Source organism: Protomyctophum parallelum, assembly GCF_964188405.1.
Source record: "Protomyctophum parallelum genome assembly, chromosome: 10".
Taxonomy (NCBI): Eukaryota; Metazoa; Chordata; class Actinopteri; order Myctophiformes; family Myctophidae; genus Protomyctophum; species Protomyctophum parallelum.
The window spans coordinates 6,336,074-6,353,862 of NC_139704.1; positions in this window are offsets into that span (position 1 = coordinate 6,336,074).

A 17,789-nucleotide genomic window follows, 5' to 3' on the forward strand; every position below is an offset into this window, starting at 1 on the left:
TAAGTGCTCTTTGAGAGCGGTTTTGAAGGAGTCTAGGGATTCACATTTCTTAACACCTTGTGCGTTTGCATGAACATGTATGCCTTGTGTGTTTGTAGGCTACCGTGCAGTACATGAGTGAACTTGATTTCACCTGATCAGATCAGCGCTGACATCCCTCAGAAAAAAGGTGGCATCCGTCAAATGCTTTGGCCTCCCCCACGAGATCAATGCAAGTCACAGACCCAGGTGTGGCTTTATGCCACTTTTTCCTGACACAGCAGCAGTATCAGGGGGAAGAGAACTCGCCTTCCAGTGTGACTATGTGATAAGAAGGGAATCTATTCACCTTATTCCCCAAAGGGTCGCCAAATAAATTGCCCTCCGCACTCCGCATGCGGCGAGATCACCACGTCTGGGGCCGTCTGGGAAGGGGCGGTCACAGAGAGACGGGAGAGACAGAGCGTAGCGACACACACACACACACACACACACACACACACACACGACAAAGCCAGGGTGACGAGTCAGTTTGAATTAAGTCTATAGTGCGTTTGACGAGGACACAATGGACTGAGAGTGGAATAGGAAAGGAATGAAGAGGCAAAGGGATGGGAGGGCACACGAGAGCTTCAGTGGAAAGTCACTTAACCCTGGCATCCGTGTTTTGGGCAAATTCTTTCATTTCTATACAGTTTTTTGTTAAAGTTTTCAAAAAATGCCGAAAATATCTGATCTAAGTATAGGCCTGACATCCTTACATAAAATCCTGTACATAAAACTATCAAGGTTACTGAGCATCCTCCTGGTAAGGCCTCCTCACTGGCAGGTGAGTTAATGAGCATCCTCCTGGTAAGGCCTCCTCACTGGCAGGTGAGTTAATGAGCATCCTCCTGGTAAGGCCTCCTCACTGGCAGGTGAGTTAATGAGCATCCTCCTGGTAAGGCCTCCTCACTGGCAGGTGAGTTAATGAGCATCCTCCTGGTAAGGCCTCCTCACTGGCAGGTGAGTTAATGAGCATCCTCCTGGTAAGGCCTCCTCACTGGCAGGTGAGTTAATGAGCATCCTCCTGGTAAGGCCTCCTCACTGGCAGGTGAGTTAATGAGCATCCTCCTGGTAAGGCCTCCTCACTGGCAGGTGAGTTAATGAGCATCCTCCTGGTAAGGCCTCCTCACTGGCAGGTGAGTTAATGAGCATCCTCCTGGTAAGGCCTCCTCACTGGCAGGTGAGTTAATGAGCATCCTCCTGGTAAGGCCTCCTCACTGGCAGGTGAGTTAATGAGCATCCTCCTGGTAAGGCCTCCTCACTGGCAGGTGAGTTAATGAGCATCCTCCTGGTAAGGCCTCCTCACTGGCAGGTGAGTTAATGAGCATCCTCCTGGTAAGGCCTCCTCACTGGCAGGTGAGTTAATGAGCATCCTCCTGGTAAGGCCTCCTCATTGGCAGGTGAGTTAATGAGCATCCTCCTGGTAAGGCCTCCTCACTGGCAGGTGAGTTAATGAGCATCCTCCTGGTAAGGCCTCCTCCTCACTGGCAGGTGAGTTAATGAGCATCCTCCTGGTAAGGCCTCCTCACTGGCAGGTGAGTTAATGAGCATCCTCCTGGTAAGGCCTCCTCACTGGCAGGTGAGTTAATGAGCATTCTCCTGGTAAGGCCTCCTCCTCACTGGCAGGTGAGTCAGCAGGTACGATCGCAGTGGCAACCACACAGAAATGTGGATTCATGCATGTATTTGTAGCCTGAATTTCAGTATGTAGTACTTTTTTCTTTCTTACTGCGTCTGATAGAATGTGCCACAAGTAGCTATACGTGCAGTGCTATATTGCAGGTGTAGAACAATAGTCAGCTGCTCTTCCACGTGCCTGCGTGTGTGTGTGCGTGCGTGCCTGCGTGCGTGCGTGTGGTTCAGCCTCTGTGCGCATCAATCAGCCACTCAGCTTATATTGACTGAGGATGGACTTGGGACCGTTGTCAGCTTTCTGCTCCCTGATGGATGTCACTGATGGTGTGTGTGTGTCATTTGGAAGTTTCAGGCACTTTGTTTTTTAATAGTTCTCAACAACACCTGTTTTTCCTTTCTTATTCGACCGCACGTCGAGCCCAGATACTCAGGAAATGTCACGAATGGCGAGTCTTTCACGGTTAATCACCTTTCTGCTCCTTGATGGATGTCACTGATGGGGTGTGTGTGTGTCATTTGGAAGTTTCAGGCACTTTGTTTTTTAATAGTTCTCAACAAGAGCTGTTTTCCCTTTCTTATTCGACCGCACGTCAAGCCCAGACACTCCGAAAAGGTCATGAATGACGACTCTTTCGCGGTTAATCATGATTATTCCATTCCATTCTATTTTGCTGAGGGGCAGAACTGAATAATTGGCCTCGTGTTCCTATACTTTGTCTTATGCCTGACTTGCGGACAATGTATTCTTGGGACGTGACACGCAACATGAAAAGTATAGCAGAACGCAGCAGGCATTACCTATAGCCTGGGAGGCATACCTTTTTCGGGGTTTCTGATCCGTCGGGGAGCAGAAAGAACCTGCATCATGTTGTCATCAGGCTGGAACCGCCAAACCCGAACCAGTATTGCCACCGTTTTTGTTTTGTTTTTTATATCCGTGGTCTAGACCGGATTCACACGACCCATGGACCTCTCACGAGGTCTTGGGCATGGCGAAGGGAAGAGGGGTCGGCTGGGATTGAATAGTGGCTTGGTGGGGCCTCTATTGCTTTGAAACAGACGTGGGCAGTATACAGTAGTAAGCACGTCAGTATACAACATACGTCTACAGTGCCTATTTCTGTATGTTATATTCACACACTGAAGGTGGAGGCAAATACTGTATGCAGCACGCCAACCTGCTCATCGGGAGCAGCTATGAGGGTTCAGTGCCTTGCTTTAAAGACACTGACATTTAGCCAGGGGGAGCCGCGGGTATCGAACCTGGAACCTTTTGCGCTTACCAGCTACAGTATGGCCACTCTACCTCACTGCGACAGCGCCGCCCACATGCGCACACACACACACACACACACACACACACACACACACACACACACACACACACACACACACACACACACACACACACACACACACACACACACACACACACACATACATACACACACATAATTGCTGATTTGGTTTGGGGATTTTTAGCACAATTAATATTCACAGAGGTAGGTTGTCTCATGATAGATGTCAAGGACAGTAACTCCTTGCAGCAGAGAGAGTTTATAGAAGGACAAGGAGTCCTGTATCCTCTCTCGCCTCAGACACACTTGTCGAGTCGACACCGCCGCTAATCTGATGGCACGTCCTGACTGAGTGTCTGTATGAACCTACCTTGTATGAACCTACCTTGGGAAGCTACCTCGAGGGGCTTTTAAATGGCCCCCTACAGGCCTGTAATTCTGAGCGTACACAACATGGGGAGTAGCATTTCAGGCTATACTTATCGCCTACAGTATAAAGAGTGGAGTATATATGCGTGGGCCTTTAGAGGCATATGGGGGTCCTTGAAATGTGGACGTTTGAGCTCCACCGCTCTAGTCTTTACCAGATTGTCTTGTGTTCTCATCAAAGCCCTCAAGCCATAGTTCAAACCTTGCTTGTGATGGTTGTACTGACTCATGCTCTGTTTTTATTTAGACCACAAAGATGTTTGCAAATCCCTTGCCAGCGCCTGCCTTGCTGACTGCCTTTGAAGATATATTTTTTTATTTTATTTTTTTACCTTTTATTTTTTTACCTCTGCCTGCATGCCCACTGCTTTTTCTCTTCATCGCCCCATGTCAGGTCCGACACTTTTCCAGTAAAAGTCACTCTGCTTAGGAGTCCTTACCACAGTGCCTGAAGTGGTGTTAACGAGTCCTTACCTCAGTGCCTGAAGTGGTGTAAACGAGTCCTTACCACAGTGCCTGAAGTGGTGTAAACGAGTCCTTACCTCAGTGCCTGAAGTGGTGTTAACGAGTCCTTACCACAGTGCCTGAAGTGGTGTTAACGAGTCCTTACCACAGTGCCTGAAGTGGTGTTAACGAGTCCTTACCTCAGTGCCTGAAGTGGTGTAAACGAGTCCTTACCACAGTGCCTGAAGTGGTGTAAACGAGTCCTTACCTCAGTGCCTGAAGTGGTGTTAACGAGTCCTTACCACAGTGCCTGAAGTGGTGTTAACGAGTCCTTACCACAGTGCCTGAAGTGGTGTAAACGAGTCCTTACCTCAGTGCCTGAAGTGGTGTAAACGAGTCCTTACCACAGTGCCTGAAGTGGTGTAAACGAGTCCTTACCACAGTGCCTGAAGTGGTGTAAACGAGTCCTTACCACAGTGCCTGAAGTGGTGTAAACGAGTCCTTACCACAGTGCCTGAAGTGGTGTAAACGAGTCCTTACCTCAGTGCCTGAAGTGGTGTAAACGAGTCCTTACCACAGTGCCTGAAGTGGTGTAAACGAGTCCTTACCACAGTGTCTGAAGTGGTGTAAACGAGTCCTTACCACAGTGCCTGGAGTGGTGTAAACGAGTCCTTACCTCAGTGCCTGAAGTGGTGTTAACGAGTCCTTACCACAGTGCCTGAAGTGGTGTTAACGAGTCCTTACCACAGTGCCTGAAGTGGTGTTAACGAGTCCTTACCTCAGTGCCTGAAGTGGTGTAAACGAGTCCTTACCTCAGTGCCTGAAGTGGTGTAAACGAGTCCTTACCACAGTGCCTGAAGTGGTGTAAACGAGTCCTTACCTCAGTGCCTGAAGTGGTGTAAACGAGTCCTTACCACAGTGCCTGAAGTGGTGTTAACGAGTCCTTACCTCAGTGTCTGAAGTGGTGTAAACGAGTCCTTACCACAGTGCCTGAAGTGGTGTAAACGAGTCCTTACCACAGTGCCTGAAGTGGTGTTAACGAGTCCTTACCACAGTGCCTGAAGTGGTGTAAACGAGTCCTTACCACAGTGCCTGAAGTGGTGTAAACGAGTCCTTACCTCAGTGCCTGAAGTGGTGTAAACGAGTCCTTACCACAGTGCCTGAAGTGGTGTAAACGAGTCCTTACCTCAGTGCCTGAAGTGGTGTAAACGAGTCCTTACCACAGTGCCTGAAGTGGTGTAAACGAGTCCTTACCACAGTGCCTGAAGTGGTGTAAACGAGTCCTTACCACAGTGCCTGAAGTGGTGTAAACGAGTCCTTACCTCAGTGCCTGAAGTGGTGTAAACGAGTCCTTACCACAGTGCCTGAAGTGGTGTAAACGAGTCCTTACCTCAGTGCCTGAAGTGGTGTTAACGAGTCCTTACCACAGTGCCTGAAGTGGTGTAAACGAGTCCTTACCACAGTGCCTGAAGTGGTGTAAACGAGTCCTTACCTCAGTGCCTGAAGTGGTGTAAACGAGTCCTTACCACAGTGCCTGAAGTGGTGTTAACGAGTCCTTACCACAGTGCCTGAAGTGGTGTTAACGAGTCCTTACCACAGTGCCTGAAGTGGTGTTAACGAGTCCTTACCACAGTGCCTGAAGTGGTGTTAACGAGTCCTTACCACAGTGCCTGAAGTGGTGTTAACGAGTCCTTACCTCAGTGCCTGAAGTGGTGTTAACGAGTCCTTACCTCAGTGCCTGAAGTGGTGTTAACGAGTCCTTACCTCAGTGCCTGAAGTGGTGTAAACGAGTCCTTACCACAGTGCCTGAAGTGGTGTAAACGAGTCCTTACCTCAGTGCCTGAAGTGGTGTAAACGAGTCCTTACGTCAGTGCCTGAAGTGGTGTAAACGAGTCCTTACCACAGTGCCTGAAGTGGTGTAAACGAGTCCTTACCACAGTGCCTGAAGTGGTGTAAACGAGTCCTTACCTCAGTGCCTGAAGTGGTGTAAACGAGTCCTTACCTCAGTGTCTGAAGTGGTGTAAACGAGTCCTTACCACAGTGCCTGAAGTGGTGTAAACGAGTCCTTACCACAGTGTCTGAAGTGGTGTAAACGAGTCCTTACCTCAGTGCCTGAAGTGGTGTAAACGAGTCCTTACCTCAGTGCCTGAAGTGGTGTAAACGAGTCCTTACCACAGTGCCTGAAGTGGTGTAAACGAGTCCTTACCACAGTGCCTGAAGTGGTGTAAACGAGTCCTTACCACAGTGTCTGAAGTGGTGTTAACGAGTCCTTACCACAGTGCCTGAAGTGGTGTAAACGAGTCCTTACCTCAGTGCCTGAAGTGGTGTAAACGAGTCCTTACCACAGTGCCTGAAGTGGTGTTAACGAGTCCTTACCTCAGTGCCTGAAGTGGTGTAAACGAGTCCTTACCACAGTGCCTGAAGTGGTGTTAACGAGTCCTTACCTCAGTGCCTGAAGTGGTGTAAACGAGTCCTTACCACAGTGCCTGAAGTGGTGTAAACGAGTCCTTACCTCAGTGTCTGAAGTGGTGTAAACGAGTCCTTACCACAGTGCCTGAAGTGGTGTAAACGAGTCCTTACCACAGTGCCTGAAGTGGTGTTAACGAGTCCTTACCTCAGTGCCTGAAGTGGTGTAAACGAGTCCTTACCTCAGTGCCTGAAGTGGTGTAAACGAGTCCTTACCTCAGTGCCTGAAGTGGTGTAAACGAGTCCTTACCACAGTGTCTGAAGTGGTGTAAACGAGTCCTTACCACAGTGCCTGAAGTGGTGTTAACGAGTCCTTACCACAGTGCCTGAAGTGGTGTAAACGAGTCCTTACCACAGTGTCTGAAGTGGTGTAAACGAGTCCTTACCACAGTGCCTGAAGTGGTGTTAACGAGTCCTTACCTCAGTGCCTGAAGTGGTGTAAACGAGTCCTTACCTCAGTGCCTGAAGTGGTGTTAACGAGTCCTTACCACAGTGCCTGAAGTGGTGTTAACGAGTCCTTACCACAGTGTCTGAAGTGGTGTTAACGAGTCCTTACCTCAGTGCCTGAAGTGGTGTAAACGAGTCCTTACCACAGTGCCTGAAGTGGTGTAAACGAGTCCTTACCACAGTGTCTGAAGTGGTGTAAACAAGTCCTTACCTCAGTGTCTGAAGTGGTGTAAACGAGTCCTTACCACAGTGCCTGAAGTGGTGTAAACGAGTCCTTACCACAGTGCCTGAAGTGGTGTAAACGAGTCCTTACCTCAGTGCCTGAAGTGGTGTAAACGAGTCCTTACCACAGTGCCTGAAGTGGTGTTAACGAGTCCTTACCACAGTGCCTGAAGTGGTGTAAACGAGTCCTTACCACAGTGCCTGAAGTGGTGTTAACGAGTCCTTACCACAGTGCCTGAAGTGGTGTTAACGAGTCCTTACCACAGTGTCTGAAGTGGTGTAAACGAGTCCTTACCTCAGTGCCTGAAGTGGTGTAAACGAGTCCTTACCACAGTGCCTGAAGTGGTGTAAACGAGTCCTTACCTCAGTGCCTGAAGTGGTGTAAACGAGTCCTTACCACAGTGCCTGAAGTGGTGTAAACGAGTCCTTACCTCAGTGCCTGAAGTGGTGTAAACGAGTCCTTACCTCAGTGCCTGAAGTGGTGTAAACGAGTCCTTACCACAGTGCCTGAAGTGGTGTTAACGAGTCCTTACCTCAGTGCCTGAAGTGGTGTAAACGAGTCCTTACCACAGTGCCTGAAGTGGTGTTAACGAGTCCTTACCACAGTGCCTGAAGTGGTGTTAACGAGTCCTTACCACAGTGCCTGAAGTGGTGTTAACGAGTCCTTACCACAGTGCCTGAAGTGGTGTAAACGAGTCCTTACCACAGTGCCTGAAGTGGTGTTAACGAGTCCTTACCACAGTGCCTGAAGTGGTGTTAACGAGTCCTTACCACAGTGCCTGAAGTGGTGTTAACGAGTCCTTACCTCAGTGCCTGAAGTGGTGTAAACGAGTCCTTACCACAGTGCCTGAAGTGGTGTAAACGAGTCCTTACCTCAGTGCCTGAAGTGGTGTTAACGAGTCCTTACCACAGTGCCTGAAGTGGTGTAAACGAGTCCTTACCTCAGTGCCTGAAGTGGTGTAAACGAGTCCTTACCTCAGTGCCTGAAGTGGTGTAAACGAGTCCTTACCACAGTGCCTGAAGTGGTGTAAACGAGTCCTTACCACAGTGCCTGAAGTGGTGTAAACGAGTCCTTACCACAGTGCCTGAAGTGGTGTAAACGAGTCCTTACCACAGTGCCTGAAGTGGTGTAAACAAGTCCTTACCACAGTGCCTGAAGTGGTGTAAACGAGTCCTTACCTCAGTGCCTGAAGTGGTGTAAACAAGTCCTTACCACAGTGCCTGAAGTGGTGTTAACGAGTCCTTACCACAGTGCCTGAAGTGGTGTTAACGAGTCCTTACCACAGTGCCTGAAGTGGTGTAAACGAGTCCTTACCTCAGTGCCTGAAGTGGTGTTAACGAGTCCTTACCTCAGTGCCTGAAGTGGTGTAAACGAGTCCTTACCACAGTGTCTGAAGTGGTGTAAACGAGTCCTTACCACAGTGTCTGAAGTGGTGTAAACGAGTCCTTACCACAGTGCCTGAAGTGGTGTAAACGAGTCCTTACCACAGTGTCTGAAGTGGTGTAAACGAGTCCTTACCACAGTGCCTGAAGTGGTGTAAACAAGTCCTTACCACAGTGCCTGAAGTGGTGTAAACTCGTGGATACTTTTTTACTCAAGTAAAAGTATCAATACTAGGGGTGCACGATAATGCAATTATGACCGATATCCCAACTCCGATTATTTGCAGGACCATATCTGCCAATACCGATTCTGACCGAATCGCCGTAGGGGCTTGGCCCAAATCCTGTTAATAAAGTAGATTAGAGGTACTAGAAACTTTTGATTTATATTGAACTCAGTGATGAAGTTTTACATTTTACAATTTTTATTTTGTTTTTGCTGGTGAAAACAGATTACATAATCTGGATTATGTTGAGACTGTTCCGATATGGCATTTTTATGGCCGATTCCGATTATGCTACTGATTATTTTGTGCATCCCTAATCAATTCTGCAATGTAGAAATACTCAGGAATTCAAAAAGTACATGCAAACGCATTAGCATCAAAATTTACCAAGGGTAAAAAGTTCTCATTATGGAGTATGTCCCATTTCAAATGTATAATTATGTCAAAAGATATTTACATTTACGATACATTTCAGCTATTTTCTCAAATAGCTGAAATGTATCGTAGGAAGTGCTTAGTGTGTGTTTTGCAATAGTACAATATTTGCCTCTAAGTCTGAGATGTAGTGTAGTAGAAGATAAAGTACTGAAAATTGGAAATACTTAAGTATAGCCTACAGTAAACTTGAGTAAATATACGTGTTACTTTTCACCACCGTGTGGGACTAATCCAGTCGTGTATCCTAACTGGGTGGACGGTGCCTTCACATCTATAGTGGGATTAAAGGAGGGCTTTCCCCTCATAGTCAATCGATTCATCTGTCAGGTTGATCTCAGCCGACCAACTAAGGCTTTGTAGTGGATTAGTCTTTTTCCCATGCATGCACATAGCAGGTACTAGACTCTAATTCTACCAATCTGCATGTTTAGGCCAATAGCCAGTAGCCGCATTGTGAAATCAACAATAGAACGCCCAGTTCTCAAGCTCACCGACCTGAAAAGGCTGGTCTCTGCATGGTTGTACGCAGTAAACTATGTGAAAGATTTGTTTGTTAAATAAACTAAGAGGTTAGTTGCGCGCCACTCGGTGGCGCGATACGAGCTTGTAGATCTGCTATTTTTCAATAGCTAAAGCATAACGTGATGCTAACACCAAAATGGGTGCCCGTTCAGAATGGGTTAGGCCAATAGCCAGTAGCCGCATTGTGAAATCAACAATAGAACGCCCAGTTCTCAAGCTCACCGACCTGAAAAGGCTGGTCTCTGCATGGTTGTACGCAGTAAACTATGTGAAAGATTTGTTTGTTAAATAAACTAAGAGGTTAGTTGAATATTTCCTATGACTATTATAGTCGAATAAGAATTTCTATCATCGAAGACAGACCTAGATTAAGCCACTTTAGCCCTACGTTATAGGTGTACAGAAATTTGCTGATCTAAAGGACACTCACGTGTGAAATCGCGACGCATTGTGAGCTTATAGTTGCAATACAGATTTAACTTTTTGAAATGTTAGCCTATAATGATAATCAAATATGGACTCATGCTTCCTTCAATGCATGAGGAGTCCAAGCCGCTTCTTTTCCCTGGTTGGACGTATAGCGCGTGGAAGGAACACGTTATTCCAACCAGTTCCTTTCACCTCCATCAGGCACCGCGGCTGGTCAGAGCGAAGCAGTATATAGACCAGGATTACTGCATGTTTTTTGTGAGGGTATAACTACCCTAGGGCAGGGGTTTTCAACTGATTATGAACCAGGGACCACCACCCTGACTGAGAATGAACCTGGGGACCACCACCCTGACTGAGAATGAACCTGGGGACCACCACCCTGACTGAGAATTAACCTGGGGACCATTGTTGTGTTGGGAGGGGGGATACCGTCGTGGTGTGGGGGAAAGAAATTAACCTTCCATATTAAACTCATGTTGCTGTTCATTGTAACTTACTCTATGAGTAAGCAGACACTTGCGGTTGATTATGGGCACATTTCTTTATAATGGTGACTCAACCAGGCAATCCGGTATGGTTTCCCTTGAGATTCTAACTCACTTTTCTGTGGAAGTTCTTGACATCCAACTTCCCAGTAACTGACGACATCGACATAATTTGTCACCAGATCATTTACTGCAACTTGTGGTCAATACAATAAATTCAAATATGAATCTTCACTTCCCTACATTACTAAATGCATGGTCAGGGACCACATGCAACACCTTCACGGACCACCAGTGGTCCACGGACCACCTGTTGAAAACCCATGCCCTAGGGGACACGGGTAGAACATGTGAAGCTACCTACCCTATAGGGGACACGGGGAGAACATGTGAAGGTACCTACCCTAGGGGACACGGGTAGAACATGTGAAGGTACCTACCCTAGGGGACACGGGGAGAACATGTGAAGGTACTTACCCTAGGGGACACGGGGAGAACATGTGAAGGTACCTACCCTAGGGGACACGGGTAGAACATGTGAAGGTACCTACCCTAGGGGACACGGGTAGAACATGTGAAGGTACCTACCCTAGGGGACACGGGTAGAACATGTGAAGGTACCTACCCTAGGGGACACGGGTAGAACATGTGAAGGTACCTACCCTAGGGGACACGGGGAGAACATGTGAAGGTACCTACCCTAGGGGACACGGGGAGAACATGCAAACTCCACACAGAAAGGCCCTTTTGCCAACCCCACCTCGGGTATGGGCTCTGATGACGCTGAGGAAGGAACATGCCCCCTGCAGCGTCCCCAGCAGGATTCAAACCCAGGACCTTCTAGCTGGCCCAGGTTCCTAACTCTTAACCCATTCTGACCTGAGATCAGATTCATACGAGGTTTCCACTGGGACACACACTGGTCTGATCAACCCATTCTGACCTGAGATCAGATTCAAAAAATGTCAGTCGTTCTTCGATTATTCAAAAATAGCAGACCTACAAGCTCGTATCGCGCCACTCGGTGGCGCGATATGAGCTTGTAGATCTGCTATTTTTCAATAGCTAAAGCATAACATGATGCCAACACCAAAATGGGTGCCCGTTCAGAATGGGTTAATTCAGCCAATTATTTTTTGTTTGATCTCTTTCTCTGATCAGCAGAGTGTGCCACCTGACACACACACACACACACACACACACACACACACACACACACACACACACACACCACCCTTTGGCAAGCAGTGACACAGCACATCAGCAGTCTGTCTTCTGTGTTGAAAGAAGATCCGATTCCAGCTTGCGTAGACCGCACGGATCACAGAGAGAGGATTTGTGTGCCGATGATGAATAGGATCAAAACGAAACATAATTACAGTAAAGAGATGTCATGCATTTGGGGATTCAATTATAGATGCAGACATGACTGAACATAAGCAATCTCGGTTTTGTTTACAGTATGTGGGTTTCATGGTAATTTGTTTCCGCTATACAGTACTGGTAGTGCTGCAGGGTGAAAGTAGGTCCCTTTGAGGGTGCTCTATTTAGGCATGTACTGTACAACTAATAATAAAAACCCATGCTAACTTAGGGAGTTACTGTGAATTGGGCAGAGAGCACGCTCGATGTAGTGCCACACCGAACAGATAACATCTCACCTTCACAGTAAAAATCTGTTTGTGCATGTACAGTATAGGCGAATGGAACCAAATGGAGCCATATTATAGGGTCTCTTTGGATCGATCTTTACACTCGATTTATACACTATGAGTTAAATTAACACTCGGGAGGAATTTGTTGGCACCGTGCCCAGCAGTATCCACACTATTCTGTTGTGTGATACAACAAGGTTGTCTGTGGGTCAGTGTGTGTGCGTGCGTGTGTGCGTGCGTGCGTGCGTGCAGGGTATCTAATGCAGTGCATGGAACCCCCCGCCTCGCCGCCACAGACAGCGGCCATGCATCAGCGTCTTGCTGATTTCCTTTATTCTGTCTCCCACACGCTGACGCCCGCGCGGCTAACACGCCACATGCAATCGATCCGCCCTCTGCCCCCCCAACCGTCAGGACTGTTCCCTTCGTTTCCTCTCCCTCTGCCTCCCCAACCGTCAGGACTGTTCCCTTCGTTTTCCTCTCCCTCTGCCCCCCCAACCGTCAGGACTGTTCCCTTCGTTTCCTCTCCCTCTGCCTCCCCAACCGTCAGGTCTGTTCCCTTCGTTTCCTCTCCCTCTGCCTCCCCAACCGTCAGGTCTGTTCCCTTCGTTTCCTCTCCCTCTGCCTCCCCAACCGTCAGGACTGTTCCCTTCGTTTTCCTCTCCCTCTGCCTCCCCAACCGTCAGGACTGTTCCCTTCGTTTCCTCTCCCTCTGCCCCCCCAACCGTCAGGACTGTTCCCTTCGTTTCCTCTCCCTCTGCCTCCCCAACCGTCAGGACTGTTCCCTTCGTTTCCTCTCCCTCTGCCTCCCCAACCGTCAGGTCTGTTCCCTTCGTTTCCTCTCCCTCTGCCTCCCCAACCGTCAGGACTGTTCCCTTCGTTTCCTCTCCCTCTGCCTCCCCAACCGTCAGGTCTGTTCCCTTCGTTTCCTCTCCCTCTGCCTCCCCAACCGTCAGGACTGTTCCCTACGTTTCTTCTCCCTCTGCCTCCCCAACCGTCAGGTCTGTTCCCTTAGTTTCCTCTCCCTCTGCCCCCCCAGCCGTCAGGACTGTTCCCTTCGTTTCCTCTCCCTCTGCCTCCCCAACCGTCAGGACTGTTCCCTTCGTTTCCTCTCCCTCTGCCTCCCCAACCGTCAGGACTGTTCCCTTCGTCTCCTCTCCCTCTGCCTCCCCAACCGTCAGGACTGTTCCCTTCGTTTCCTCTCCCTCTGCCCCCCCCCAGCCGTCAGGACTGTTCCCTTCGTTTCCTCTCCCTCTGCCCCCCCAACCGTCAGGACTGTTCCCTTCGTTTCCTCTCCTGAACCCAGTGGCGGGAAAAGTACTTACATAAGTACTTGTAAGTAAAAGTATCCACACTGCAATGCAATGTAGAAATACTCTGTAAAAGTACGAAAGTACCAAAAGTGCAGAACTCATTGTGTCCCATTTCAAGTTTTCAAATGTATAAAAGTCTCTTGAAAATAGCAGATCTACAAGCTCACAATCCGTTGCAACGCGTCTCATTGTGAGCCTACGTATATGTAGATCGGCTAATTTCAAATGGCCAAAATGCATGTAGGGCGGAATCTTCCGCCGTAGCCTGACAACCCACCTTTTCAGACTCCATCATGGCCCATAGCACTTACCCTAACCCCTTAGATAGCATTTATGTTGACTTAGATAGCATTTGACACAGACTTATAGCATGTTATGTAGACAGCACTATAATTGTATTGTATATAGTCATAGCACGCCATAGTAGGCCTACATATGCATAGCATAGTAGTAAATATGTATAGTTTATATGTATAGTGTATATGTATAGTTTCATTATATAGATATTCCACTGTTACTTTCTTAGCTTACGCATGTTTCATGATAACTGCTTTTATGTGATGTATTCCCATGCTTTTGTTCTTGCTTAACCCATTCTGACCGGGCACCCATTTTGGTGTCAGCATCATGTTATGCTTTAGCTATTTAAAAATAGCAGATCTACAAGCTCATATCGCGCCACCGAGTGGCGCGATACGAGCTTGTAGGTCTGCTATTTTTGAAAAATCGAAGAGCGACTGACATTTTTAGAATCTGATCTCAGGTCAGAATGGGTTCATCAGACCAGTGTGTCCCCGGCGGAAACCTCGTATGAATCTGATCTCAGGTCAGAATGGGAGTTAGGGAGTAGAAGTAGAAGTATTGGAAACTTTGTTACTTACCACCACTGCAATCCGCCCACTACCCCCCCGTCCTTCACATTCCCCTCATCTCCTTCATTCTGAAACCTCCCTTCCCACTCTCTCTCTCATTGAACACACTCTAGACATCTAGTCACTATCCAATACACCGCGTCTGCCAAACATTTAGAAATGCCGAGCGTTTAGCCACCATATGGCAGGGGAAGGGGATGACGGCAACAAATATGAAGGTTGAAAATTCACACCTGTGTGAACTGAGTGGTGCAACTACACACATTTATGGTTATAGTTACTGTACTCTACTGTGCTCTGTACTGTATTGTAGTGTACTGTGCGGGGGTGTTCCTCCGGAACATACAGAACCCCAGGAACACGCCCAGGGTGCCAGCCCGGTTCCCGGCGAACTGGCCCCGCGTCCAAAACGGTCGAGAATTGACGGAGTTACCATGTGGGGTTCCCCGGGTGGGGTGGTCGGTAAAGCAGAGTTACCATGTGGGGTTCCCCGGGTGGGGTGGTCGGTAAAGCAGAGTTACCATGTGGGGGTCCCTGCCCTGGGGGGTCCTCTGTGATCCCCGGAGCATCCAGAGTCCCAGGAACAGCCCAGGGCTCGTACTGTAGAGTACTCTGTGCCACTTTACTCTAGGTGGTCCTATAGCTAAATGAATGTCCTCAAATGTTGACTTATTATTATTTGGCTGTTTATAGACTTCCATCCATCCATCTTCAACCGCTTATCCGTAGTCGGGTCGCGGGGGCAACAGCTCCATCAGAGAGCTCCAGACTTCCCTCTCCAGAGCAACATTAGTGACTTCCTCCTGGGGGATTCCGAGACGTTCCAAGGCCAGAGAGTCGATGTATTTCCTCCAACTGCGCCTTGGTCTGCCCCGGGGTCTCCTCCCAGTGGGACATGCGTCGAGGACCTCCCTAGGGAGGCGCCCGAGAGGCATCCTAACCAGATGCCCGAACCACCTCAGCTGGCTCCTTTCCAGGCGAAGGAGCAGCGGTTCTACTCCGAGTCTCTCTCGTGTGACTGAACTTCTCACCCTATCTCTAAGGGAGATGCCAGCCACCCGTCGAAGAAAACTCATTTCGGCCGCTTGTATTCGTGACCTTATTCTTTCGGTCATGACCCACACTTCATGACCATAGATGAGAGTAGGAACGAAGATTGCTCGGTAGACAGAGAGCTTTGCCTTCTGGCTCAACTCTCTTTTCGTCACAACAGTGCGGTACAGCGACTGTGATCCCATTATTTGACGTGTTGTTCCGTCGCAAAAAACAAGATTCCATTCCATGACAATACATAAAGCACAACCTCATTATATCACCTCCTCTGCTTCTTGTTACGGTGTTGTGTTATCTGCCTCATGCAGCACCTCCTTGACAGAAGGCGTGTGGACTCAAACCTGTATGGGTGCCGTGCCTGACGACATGACTGACAGCCACAACACTGATGCAAATTCAATTCATGACCTCGATTATTAATGCACAGGACAACACAGACACAGTCAGAGGAGCTGCTTAGCAAACTCTTCCTGTCAAGAATTTCTTACACCGCGTCTGCCAAATATTTAGAAATGCAGAGCGAGAATTTCTTGACGGGAAGTAGCTCATAACATGTCTACGGTGGATTGTTATTAAACGAAAACAAAAGCTTTTCGTGTAGCTGCAGTGTTCGTGAGTTTGACGTTGTTTAATCCATTCTGACCGGGCACCCATTTTGGTGTTGGCATCATGTTACGCTTTAGCTATTGAAAAATAGCAGATCTACAAGCTCATATCGCGCCACCGAGTGGCGCGATACGAGCTTGTAGGTCTGCTATTTTTGAAAAAAATCGAAGAACGACTGACATTTTTAGAATCTGATCTCGGGTCAGAATGGGTTCATCAGACCGGTGTGTGTGTCCGGCGGAAACCTTCGTATGAATCTGATCTCAGGTCAGAATGGGTTAATACAATTAGATAGGACTTTTCTGTTTGGATGAATGGGCTTTTTTGACAGAGTTCCACCTATGTCCTGACTCCTGAGTTATTATGTCTACTTGTCATGCATCCACATGAATGACTTCCTGACAGATTGTGAATCATTGTTTTGCACCTGTTTTAATTATTCAATGGATGAATGGAGTGAGTGAGTGAGTGAGTGAGTGAGTGAGTGAGTGAGTGAGTGAGTGAGTGAGTGAGTGAGTGAGTGAGTGAGTGATGAAAGAAAACGCAGGCAGAGAAAGACAGGTTGAAAGATTGGGACCAAATGTCAGAGAGAGAGAGAGAGAGAGAGAAAGTAAGACAGAGGGAATAAGAGAGAGGAAGGGAGGGAGAGACAGAAGGCTTCCCAGCGCTGCTGTGGAGTATTTATAGATCAGACATACTAGGCAGAAGAACCTCTGGCTGGAAGAAGCGGTATATACTCTTGTTGCTGCGTCTGTGTTGCTGGTGTGTGTGTGCGGCTGTGGTGCGATTGGGTGGGGGACTGACTCTAAACCCATTCTGACCTGAGATCAGATTCACACGAGGTTTCCGCCGGACACACACTGGTCTGATGAACCCATTCTGACCTGAGATCAGATTCTAAAAATGTCAGTCGCTCTTCGATTTTTCAAAAATAGCAGACCTACAAGCTCGTATCGCGCCACTCGGTGGCGCGATATGAGCTTGTAGATCTGCTATTTTTAAATAGCTAAAGCATAACATGATGCTGACACCAAAATGGGTGCCCGTTCAGAATGGGTTAGGAAGTCATATTGAATATGAATGGACGGCTGCAGGCTTTACTAACTCCTGGGGCAAAAAGCGAACAAATTAATACGTTGATACGTATATTGTTTTAGTTGCCAAGCCACTGGAAAGAACAAACGTGTGCTATACAGTACAGTATATCGTCTCTGTCGGGCGGAACCCTCATTATGTCCAAAACTGTTCTGGAATCAGTTTAAAAAATATCAAAAGTAGCAGATCTGCTTTTGATGCTTTTGTGTGCCGCATGCAGCAGCGTTAATTTGCGAAGAAACACACACAAACTTAATATGGAGAATGGAGGTTTCTACTCGACCAGACATGGCGTCAAGAAAGTGCCTATAAACAAGGTGTCTTTTACATGTTCACCCTTTGTCAAGTCCCGCCCCTGGTTGTGCCCCTCTTCGCACCCATTGGTTGCCATTTCGTGCTTGGACAAAAATCCTTTCTTCATCCACTACCATTGAAATAACGTGTTTTTCAGTTGCTTCGTATTGATATTCTGTGCGTTCAATTCTTATTTTAAACTTGGTGTCAGTAAAAAAAGGAACATCACAGGTGCAGCATGGTGACTGGGCATATCATGATTGTTTTCTTTTCCCCAAAAAGGATATTTTAGAAAATTCAACATAAACAAGGTGAAACCAGCGTGGAACAAGGCCGAAAGAGCCTGCTGGTTAGTCAGTTAGGGAACAATCAGAAGGCTGACAAATGGTGAAGTTTCAATTTTTAGTGTCGGCAAAAAAAACGATTTTCCCACGCTACAAGATGAAGCC